A 12,380-nucleotide genomic window follows, 5' to 3' on the forward strand; every position below is an offset into this window, starting at 1 on the left:
CCCACCCCTCATATGTCTGGGCACTGCTGGGAGTGATAGGCACCCACCCCTCACATGTCTCTGTCCACTCCTGGGAGTCCTGGGCACCCACCCCTCATATGTCTGGGCACTGCTGGGAGTGATGGGAACCCACCCCTCACATGTCTCTGTCCACTATTGGGTGTTCCTCTGCACCCAACCCTCATATGTCTGGGCACTGCTGGGAGTGATAGGCACCCACCCCTTACATGTCTCTGTCCACTGCTGGGAGTCCTGGGCCCCCACCCCTCATATGTCTGGGTACTGCTGGGAGTGATAGGCACCCACCCCTCACATGTCTCTGTCCACTGCTGGGAGTCCTGGGCACCCACCCCCATGTCTCTGCCCACTGCTGGGAGTGATTGGCACCCACCCCTCACATGTCTCTGTCCACTGCTGGGAGTCCTCTGCAGCCACCCAGCCACCCACCCACCCACCCGCCCCCTTGGTGCAGTAAACTGCTGTCCTGTGCATACACACACACAAATATACTGCTTATATGCTGCACCAGGCCCTAAGCCAACATTAGTGGCGTGTGTACGCCTTGTATCCATTCTGTACTAGTGCCGTAGGGGTACGGGTGGGACGGACCATACCCCCACATTCATGGTGTGTACCCACGCTCTGGGGGCGTGTGTACGGTCTGTACCCCTACATCGCCACTCCAATGGTGGTACGGACCGTACCCACGCCCCCAGAGCGTGGGTACGGCCCGTACCACCATTGGAGTGGGGATGTAGGGGTATGCGCCATACCCACGCCCCCAGAGCGTGGGTATGGCCCGTACCACCATTGGAGTGGGGATGTAGGGGTACGCGCCGTACCCACACCCCCAGAGTATGGGTACGGCCCATACCACCATTATCGTGGTGATGGGTACGCGTACACTTCTGTTGCGTGTACCCCTACGTCACCACTCCAATGGTGGTACGGGCCGCACCCACACTCTGGGGGCGTGGGTACGATGCGTACCCCTACATCAACACTCCAATGGTGGTACGGCCCGTACCCATGCTCTGAGGGCGTGGGTATGGCGCGTACCCCTACATCAACACTCCAATGGTGGTACGGGCCGTACCCACGCTCTGGGGGCGTGGGTACGGTCCGTACCACCATTGTTGTGGTGACGGGTGCGCGTCCAAGTTCACTTCCGTTGTGACGGTACGTAGGGGTTGGTGGACACAGACCCTGGAGGTCAGGTATGTACAGGACATATTCACATTTTTACTTGGGTGGGCGTTATGTTTGCTGCCCCTGCCCCTCCCCCTTTGCCCCTGGGGGTTGTTCTGACCTTCTGTGACATCTGCGACGGTTTCTGTGCACCATTTTGTAGGCTAGGAGGGCCGGGATGACACATAGGATGGGGTCCATGGCTGTCCGTCGCATATCGGTGCTCCTTCTTCGCGTCGTCCTCAATTTCCCGGGAGTTTTTGGCTGCCGTAAAAAATGAGCGCTGCGGAGTGACGTGGGCACGGATCGTACTTGCTGGTCCGTAAAACGCTGCCTGACTCCGTCCGGACGTCACGTACGCGATGTTCCGGATCGGAATTGTGGGTATTTTTTTGCCGGTCGGTGTTTTGTACGACTGGTACGGAAATGGTATTTCTGTACGAATCGTACTTGCGGGTTTGTAAGGTGGTCTTCCCGGGTACGAGTCGGACGGAGAATACGCTCCGTACGACCATTCGTACCCGGGTTTTACAGGATCGGAATCGGCACCTATGTGTGCTTTATAAAAACGATATCTTAGAAATAAAGAAAACAATATTCTTATCTTGTATATTCTATCCTGTGATACTTTTTGACTTGACAATATTTTCAACATGATATTCAGGTATGACGATTGATTTTTTTGTTATTTTGGTAATTCACCAGTTTTGCCATCATATCTAGCTCCTAAAGTGTCCAGAGTGCTGAAATATTTTCAGTTGAGGGTGTTGGAGATGTCTAAGACACATCTTGCTGTATACTGACTTGATCAATACCATGGGGAACTGATTACATAACCACCATTGAAAGCTGATGAATCTATGTGGTAATGTTTAGATACCAGGCACAATACAACATATCAAAGTTACTTTTGTCGTATATTTCAATTAAACTTTGTCAAAATGTCTAAAATTCTGTTCTAAAATGTCCAATAATGTTTTTTTTGGGTGACCAGGTGTGCTAGGGATTTAGTGCCATTACCATGTGACCTACAAATTGAGATGGAAAGTCTCCAACTCCAATGACACAAAAGGTCGCAGACTTGTTAACCAACCAGATATGTTCACAAAAAATGTTAAATGATTGGCCCTGTAGTAATGTGATTTTAATTGAGGACACTAAAGTCAATGTTTATAACCAACGTATACAAAGAACCAATAAAATAGATGTTAAATGTACGAACAGTTCGTTATTTAGCCACTTTCTTTTCTTCTGCTTGTTTCATGCTGAAATATACATGAGGAAACCTACATTCATATATTCACATTACTGAGCAGATTTAAATAATCGTACAAACAAGCAGTAGACTTTACAACGCATGTATTTACCATGAAAGAATTTACCATGCACATACCTTTACTAAGCATGCCTTACAACGCAAATGTATGTATTTCACTGGTAAGTATATTTTATATATATATATATTCACTGAAAAAACCATAGCTTTCACACAATTTATAGTTAGTAATTAGCATTTAAAAAACCTTGCAAATTCACTTAAAAAACCATAGGTTTCACACATGTTATAGTTAGGTGGATATTTCACTCGTAAAAAACCAATGAAATTCCCCCGTTATAGTTAGTTCAGATAACTATAACTCGCGCGCCCGCAATCCTGCTCATGACGTCACATATTACATCACTCATGACATGGTCAGTGGCATCACTCATGACATCACTGATGACATCATCCTTGTGATAGAGGGGCGGTTGCGCGAGTTATAGTTATCTGAACTAACTATAACGGGGGAATTTCATTGTTTTTTTACGAGTGAAATATCCACCTAACTATAACATGTGTGAAACCTATGGTTTTTTAAGTGAATTTGCAAGGTTTTTTAAATGCTAATTCCTAACTATAACGTGTGTGAAACTTATGGTTTTTTCAGTGAATTTGTACGTTTTTTAAAATGCTAAGTTATGTATGTATTATTATTTTTTTTATATATTTATTTTACAATAAACTACTATAAAAATGTTATTTTTTGGGGGGGGGGGGGTTTCACCGTGCGCGATTTTTAAAAAAAAAATTAAAATGTTTTTTTCTGCCTTCGGGGTCCTTCAGGGACCCCCTGACAAAGGCTAGGGAGTCAGGATCTCTCTACCCTGCCGCCTTTTCACGTTCGCCATCTTCCTTTTTCACTCTCGCACTGAAAACAAACAAAATGGCGGCCAACACTTCCTGATTTCGACCGATTCGAACGTTGACTAACATGTAACCATCAATCAGAATTACGCTCGCGCACGTTAGGGTGATCGCACGGTGCGCGCACGGTGCGCGGCTATAGATATTATGTGCTTTTAACTGCAATTTTCTCAGGAACTACTGAACAGATTGACTCCATATATGCAAAAGACACATCCCTGACCTGAGGACTACCTCTCTGCCAAATTTCAAGTAATTCTGTTCAGCCGTTCGGGCTGTACCTTCGACTAAAGGTCCTATGGGAAAATGCATGGGGAAAACGCGTTTTGGGACCCCCCTTTTTTCTCGGCCCCTGCTTCACTAATCCCCCCCGAGACTTTCAGGGTAGGAGCTGAGCGGAGCACACCATTAGTTTTGAAAAATTCGCAAAGATTCGTCAACCGGCGCCAAAGTTATTCAAAATAGAATTTTCAGATTTTCTATGGAAACACGGTCCTAACTATAACTATCTACTGGCGGCCGCCAGTAGTTAATATATATATATATATATATATATATATATATATATATGAGACTGCTCCAGTTGCACCAGAAACGAGTCACTCGCGGTCGGGTGCTATAAATGCGGCGGTGCCTACCGCATAATATTAACGCTCCAAATTCTTTCATATATAAAGAATGCAAGCACTCACGGGTGGCGTGGCAACAGGTCTTTATTTCCGGAACAGACGCGTTTCGGCGAACTGCCTTCCTCGGTGTTAACGGCACACCGTGAAACGCCATTTTTTATACATACATCTCCGTGAGTCAAAATATAATAGACATAGACAGAGGACAGCGTGAAGTGTCAGTGGAGTTACTGGCGCCATCTTGTAATGTACCTATATACATATATACAATCCAAAATATGCTAATGCAAGAGCGGTACCAAATTAACTGAATTAGTCATGTATGAACAATATTCACTTTCAGTGTATACCGCATCAATTTTGACATAAATTGAAGAACTCACAATTAGTATATCACTTAAAGATGGCAGCATCACCACCCTTGTACAGGATAATGCCGTGTATCGGCGTTGCCCTTCATGATGCCGTGTGTCGGCTCAGTGGAGTTACTTGTGCCATCTTGTAATGTACCTATATACATATATACAATCCAAAATATGCTAATGCAAGAGCGGTACCAAATTAACAGAATTAGTCATATATGTACAATGTTGACTTTCAGTGTGTACCGCATCAATTTTGACATAAATTAAAGAACTCACAATTAATATATCACTTAAAGATGGCAGCATCACCACCCCTGTACAGGATAATGCCGTGTATCGGCGTTGCACTTCATGATGCCGTGTATCGGCTTGCACTGGCTGTCAAACTCATTTATTTTATTTATACATTGCAATCAATCTAGTCTAAACACGTATAGCAAAAGGGGTAATCGAAGAAGCTCAATACAGCAGGTTACTGCAATCTGACGACAAAGTTCATAGACCCTCCAATAGATATCCAGACAAGCATATTAATTTGCCAAATGTACTGACAACTCTTCATTACTATTCAGGCCTGACGGAAACTTAGACTGAAGGTCAATAATGTAACGTGATTCTAACCTTCGCAGTCTCTTCAGGCGGTCGCCACCTCTAATATTTTCTGGGACAAAGTCTAGACCAAAAAACTGTAAAACATTTTTACGATTAGGATGTTTTTCCTCATAATGTCTCGCTACAGGGTATGAGGCATCTCCTTTCAGTATAGCCCTCCTGTGTTCTAGTATTCGAATTTTCAAAGAATGAATGGTGCTGCCTATGTACAATAGGCCACACGGGCAAACAAGACAATAGACTGCATAGGGGGTACTGTAAGTTAGAAACTTTTTAAAAGGCCTTTTCAGATTAACATTAGGTATAGTGTAAGTTAAGACTCTATGGCTGTTGGAACAAGCCTTACACTTACCACACGGAAAGAAACCTTGCATGTGTTTCAAAGTACCCTGCTGTGGTGGTTGTTTCGTTAAATGGCTATTGACCAGTCTATCCTTTAATGACCTTGCCTTTTTAAAGGTTATCATTGGATAATCGGGAATGTCCTCCCCTATGATAGCGTCACTCTTCAAAATATGCCAATTTTTGTTTAGCATCTTTTTCAAAAAATTGGACTCTGCAGAGTATGTCGTGATCATTCTGAATTTACCTTCATGTGAATCGACGGAATCTTTTCTTATTACCGTCTTGTCCTCAAGCAAGTGTTGTCTAGGGATCCCCCTGACTTTGTTTAGTGTCTTATCCAGTAATGCCTGTCCATAACCTCTAGTTCGAAATCTGGTTATACATTCCCTAGCTGCTAGTTCAAAATCACAGGTTCTGGAGCTATTCCGTTTTAATCGTAGAAGCTCCCCATAGGGTATACTTTGTATCAATTTGGGGGGATGATTACTGGTCGCAAAAAGGATCGAATTCCCCGCTGTAACCTTACGATACAAGGCTGTTTCTAACTTGCCTTCTGAAATGAACACCTTCAGGTCCAGATAGTCCACTGCCACTGGACTTACTGTACCCGAAAAGTGTAAATTAAGGTTGTTCTCATTTAGATCCTCTATGTAACCTTCCGCTGATTCAATGGTTCCCTCCCAAACAATGAACAGGTCATCGATATAACGATACCATGCTTTTACCTGGCCTGTCACTTCTCCTCTTACATAGGTTCTGGACACCTGCTCCTCCCACCAGCCCACCAACAAGTTGGCGTAGCTGGGGGCGAAACAGGTGCCCATCGCAGTCCCTGAGATTTGTTTGTAATACTGATCACCAAATACAAAAATGTTGTTAGAGAGGCAAAACCTTGTGAATTCAACACGAATGGGAACAGAAAATGCTCCTCAGTCCCCAGCATAGATTTATCATACCATTTTCTGATTAAAGACTCGTAACTGTGGACACTTGCTTGATAGAGACATGGTTGAAAGGGCAATAGCTGTGGGTATTGAACAAGAACTGGAAGTAAGTCCTTTTAAATTGAAATCTACCTTTGTACCACAAATGCCTTTTGATGTTATAGATACATTTTCTGATACAATGGTAAAGGATTTATTGAAATTCAGATGCAGTAATCAAAAACGCAATTTTTGTGAAAATTTGACTAAAGAGGAGAAGCAAGCTCTAGATGGCTTATTGCAAGATACATCAATCATAATTAAGCCTTCAGATAAAGGCGGTAATGTAGTGCTACAAACCAGGGAACAATATTGTGGTGAAGCCCTGAGTCAACTGTCGGATAACAACCACTATATAAAATCCTCTCAAGAACTCTATCAAGCAAGTGTCCACAGTTACGAGTCTTTAATCAGAAAATGGTATGATAAATCTATGCTGGGGACTGAGGAGCATCTGTTTTTGAGAAATGCCACTCCTCTGGTGGCAACATTCTACCACATTCCTAAAATCCATAAGGATAAGGTAAAGCCACCGGGCAGACCCATAGTCTCCTCGCAAGGCAGTTTAACAGAACATATGTCTATGTTTATCGACCATTTTCTGTTCCCATTCGTGTTACAATTGAAATCATATGTGAGAGACACGAAAGACTTTCTGGGTAAACTGAATAGTCTAATTTGGGACTCCAAGTATGTATTAATGGTATTGGATATCACCAGCTTATACACATGTATAAAACATGAAGATGGGATCAAAGCCGCCCAATTTTTTCTCAATAGACGACAATTGAGATTTGCGGAACACAATTCTATGCTGATTGAATTCACAAGGTTTTGCCTCTCTAACAACATTTTTGTATTTGGTGATCAGTATTACAAACAAATCTCAGGGACTGCGATGGGCACCTGTTTCGCCCCCAGCTACGCCAACTTGTTGGTGGGCTGGTGGGAGGAGCAGGTGTCCAGAACCTATGTAAGAGGAGAAGTGACAGGCCAGGTAAAAGCATGGTATCGTTATATCGATGACCTGTTCATTGTTTGGGAGGGAACCATTGAATCAGCGGAAGGTTACATAGAGGATCTAAATGAGAACAACCTTAATTTACACTTTTCGGGTACAGTGAGTCCAGTGGCAGTGGACTATCTGGACCTGAAGGTGTTCATTTCAGAAGGCAAGTTAGAAACAGCCTTGTATCATAAGGTTACAGCGGGGAATTCGATCCTTTTTGCGACCAGTAATCATCCCCCCAAATTGATGCAAAGTATACCCTATGGGGAGCTTCTACGATTAAAACGGAATAGCTCCAGAACCTGTGATTTTGAACTAGCAGCTAGGGAATGTATAACCAGATTTCGAACTAGAGGTTATGGACAGGCATTACTGGATAAGACACTAAACAAAGTCAGGGGGATCCCTAGACAACACTTGCTTGAGGACAAGACGGTAATAAGAAAAGATTCCGTCGATTCACATGAAGGTAAATTCAGAATGATCACGACATACTCTGCAGAGTCCAATTTCTTGAAAAAGATGCTAAACAAAAATTGGCATATTTTGAAGAGTGACGCTATCATAGGGGAGGACATTCTCGATTATCCAATGATAACCTTTAAAAAGGCGAGGTCATTAAAGGATAGACTGGTCAATAGCCATTTAACGAAACAACCACCACAGCAGGGTACTTTGAAACACGTGCAAGGTTTCTTTCCGTGTGGTAAGTGTAAGGCTTGTTCCAACAGCCATAGAGTCTTAACTTACACTATACCTAATGTTAATCTGAAAAGGCCTATTAAAAAGTTTCTAACTTGCAGTACCCCCTATGCAGTCTATTGTCTTGTTTGCCCGTGTGGCCTATTGTACATAGGCAGCACCATTCATTCTTTAAAAATTCGAATACTAGAACACAGGAGGGCTATACTGAAAGGAGATGCCTCATACCCTGTAGCGAGACATTATGAGGAAAAACATCCTAATCGTAAAAATGTTTTACAGTTTTTTGGTCTAGACTTTGTCCCAGAAAATATTAGAGGTGGCGACCGCCTGAAGAGACTGCGAAGGTTAGAATCACGTTACATTATTGACCTTCAGTCTAAGTTTCCGTCAGGCCTGAATAGTAATGAAGAGTTGTCAGTACATTTGGGAAATTAATATGCTTGTCTGGATATCTATTGGAGGGTCTATGAACTTTGTCGTCAGATTGCAGTAACCTGCTGTATTGAGCTTCTTCGATTACCCCTTTTGCTATACGTGTTTAGACTAGATTGATTGCAATGTATAAATAAAATAAATGAGTTTGACAGCCAGTGCAAGCCGATACACGGCATCATGAAGTGCAACGCCGATACACGGCATTATCCTGTACAAGGGTGGTGATGCTGCCATCTTTAAGTGATATATTAATTGTGAGTTCTTTAATTTATGTCAAAATTGATGCGGTACACACTGAAAGTGAACATTGTACATATATGACTAATTCTGTTAATTTGGTACCGCTCTTGCATTAGCATATTTTGGATTGTATATATGTATATAGGTACATTACAAGATGGCACAAGTAACTCCACTGAGCCGACACACGGCATCATGAAGGGCAACGCCGATACACGGCATTATCCTGTACAAGGGTGGTGATGCTGCCATCTTTAAGTGATATACTAATTGTGAGTTCTTCAATTTATGTCAAAATTGATGCGGTATACACTGAAAGTGAATATTGTTCATACATGACTAATTCAGTTAATTTGGTACCGCTCTTGCATTAGCATATTTTGGATTGTATATATGTATATAGGTACATTACAAGATGGCGCCAGTAACTCCACTGACACTTCACGCTGTCCTCTGTCTATGTCTATTATATTTTGACTCACGGAGATGTATGTATAAAAAATGGCGTTTCACGGTGTGCCGTTAACACCGAGGAAGGCAGTTCGCCGAAACGCGTCTGTTCGGGAAATAAAGACCTGTTGCCACGCCACCCGTGAGTGCTTGCATTCTTTATATATGAAAGAATTTGGAGCGTTAATATATATATATATATATATATATATATATATATATATATATATATATATATAAAAAAAACAATACCGAGGTAGAGACATTGGCAAATTAAAAAAACTTCTTGTGTTTATTTCTTTATTCATTCACTTGATTAATTTCTTAATACAGGCAACACGTGTTTCGCGCACACTGAGCTTCTTCAGGGTTCTTACAGATATAGAAAATATACAAATCACTATACAAAAACAATCAACAATACTTATCAAACACATTATACAGTTACCAAATAGTACAAACTCACAAACAGATGTTTTAGAATAACTTCGTGGCTGTATCTGCCTTACTTTATCGCACTACTATTTATTCAACACAACAAGCAGTACCCTAATATCACAATACAAGATTAGTGTTCTGTAACAATTCATTGAACAATTATCTAGTAGAAAAAAGGTCTGAAGATAGGTTAAAATTCAAATTAATAACACAGCCTCAGTTTATCCCTAAAGCACATATTCTACAAGGTAATTCATACCAAAGAGATCAGTTCAAAAAAATAATTATCTACTTAGATTATGTAGTCTTACCTAACTGCTTGAAGCAGTATCTCTTATGTGCCCTATCCATTGTTAAAACTGCTTTCCTAATTTATTTATTTTATGTTTAAACAAATTACCCTTTATAAAAATCAAATCTTCTCATGTGCCCTCCTCTTATATGTAGTATTGTTAACCCAGTCTTCTGTGATAGGGATTTTCAATCTCTGTATTACAATCTGTAATTAATAGATTTGTGCAACATTATCCCATATTTATGTGCCTGATATTATGTTGCTATTTATTTGCTAGGTAAATATACAATTACTAGGTATAAGTATCTTTTAGTATCACTTATTCATTTTAGATGTTGTGCTGTGTAATTAAAGTCATCATTGTTCACTCCATGCATAAAGATATTCTCTGAATAATACACATGAGTTTTCTCTTGCGTAACTAAAAACAGTTTGCAAATTTCTTTAAGTTCCCCCAGCTTATATAAACAGAGACAGCTTCAACTTCTTATTAAGTTCTCTTCCATAAGGAGAGGTGTGGCACAGCGGCCAGAGAAGATGCCTCATGTTGCACTGGGCTCAGGGTTGGATCCCCAGTGGCAGCTCGGCTCAAAATCCTGTGACTCTGGGCAATAGCTTACTTATTCTCCCCGACGGCCCCCAGCACCTTGAAACCCTGAAGGGCGTGATGTGTTGGCACTTTACAAATGGGAATTATTATTCCATTGAAGTGACCCAATGATTTATAGGTTGAATATTCTCACACTTTCTCTTAGGTTCCTCATGATATGGGACTCTGTAAAGAATTGTTGAATTATGTTCTATTTCCCTTCAGCGTATTAAGTTACTCCCATCACTGAGCTTTTCTCCGGTATACTGTTCAGAAGTCTAGTCATGATTCTAACATCAAATCTAATACGAGAGACGAACGCCTGAGACGGCATGCTCCGATACACTGTTGAAGAGTTATTTAGGTTAGCGACATGGAAACTAACGCTTCAGATGGCCTTAGCCAGATACCTGGTTCAAAATTAGATTCTTTTTTCTGTTTCACCTCTGCATTCTTGTACCACCAATCTATTGCTGAAGAAGAGTGCCTCATCGTGGAATATAACCTCCCTAAGGCTTTCACCAACATACTGAAACAACTTTCTTTCCCTGTCACGATCGCTTTCCTATGCTGTCATGATTATGCACGTTTAAGAGAAAATGCGTATGCCTTGGGCGGTACTCGCAAGATAACTTGTTTTAAATGAATTACTTATCCAGTTATACCTCTGCACTCATGAGCTACCAATCTATTTATAAAAAGTTTGCCTCATTACAGTTTCCCTAGTTTGTTGTAGGGAACATGAACATCCTGAAGGGCTTGAACCGATATGCTAAAAATCTTTTGCTTTCACTATCTTGCTTATTCGCGCTGTAAGCTCCAATCCCATTTCAAGAGAGTAGCACCTCAGATGGCATTCTTTGATACATTGTTTCTAACATATCCACTCACCGCATATCCGCTACTTGTTTCTTTCCTCCAGTCTGTTTTCAATGCACTGCGGTGAAGACTCTAATGCCCCTTTAAATAGAATGCCTAATGGTTAATAACTTTCACCTGATTGCGTGACGTGTTTATGTATATATATTTAGATACACATGCATATATATATATATATATATATATATATATATATATATATATATATATATATATATATATATATATATATATATATATATTTCTCCAAACGCTAACAACACAAAAAAGCATGGCACACACTTGCGATTGTAGATAAATTGTTTTATTCTGCTCCCATCGGCAGACAAACGCGTTTCGGCCATGCCGGCTTTATCAATGTCTAGATATTTATATGTATTTGTATATGTATATCTATATATACACACACACGCATATATATATATAGATACACACACACACACTCACACCCATACACACACACACATTACCAACTGGCAGTTGCCATTAGGTAGTTATAGTTAGGATATAGTTTATTTATTTTCTTATTCATAAAGTTTTATATAGTGGGAACAGGACCCTAGAGGGTATTAGAGTGCTGTACATAAAGAGGAGATAAGCTATAGATGTAAGATCAAATCTAGTCACTTATACGAGCGAGGAACAGACATTGAGGATAAACAAACTAATAAGCTTGAACTCGTTAGGGAGTCACTACTACAGTAGTCAAAATCTTTAAATGAATAACAGGCAGGTATACAACCAATACACAAAAGGTGTGATCTTAGGGCAAAAACTTGTTCATCAGAAATGTATTCACTTCTTTTTTTGAAGGAAGCGATAGGCGAAATTAGGTGGGCATCAGCGGAAGAGAGTTCCAAATCTTCGTGGCTACACCTGAGAAGGCTCTGTAGCATGTTTTCTTTTTATGGAAAATCTATGGTTTCAGTAGCAGGGAGCAGCACTTTGCAATGATCTGCATCTCCAACAGTTCTAGCTTTTGTGCCAAGTACCTGAGGGTACTGAAAAGTAGGGCTTTATGAGTTATACATGC

The sequence above is a fragment of the Triturus cristatus genome, chromosome 12, assembly GCF_964204655.1.
Source record: "Triturus cristatus chromosome 12, aTriCri1.1, whole genome shotgun sequence".
NCBI classification, from domain to species: domain Eukaryota; kingdom Metazoa; phylum Chordata; class Amphibia; order Caudata; family Salamandridae; genus Triturus; species Triturus cristatus.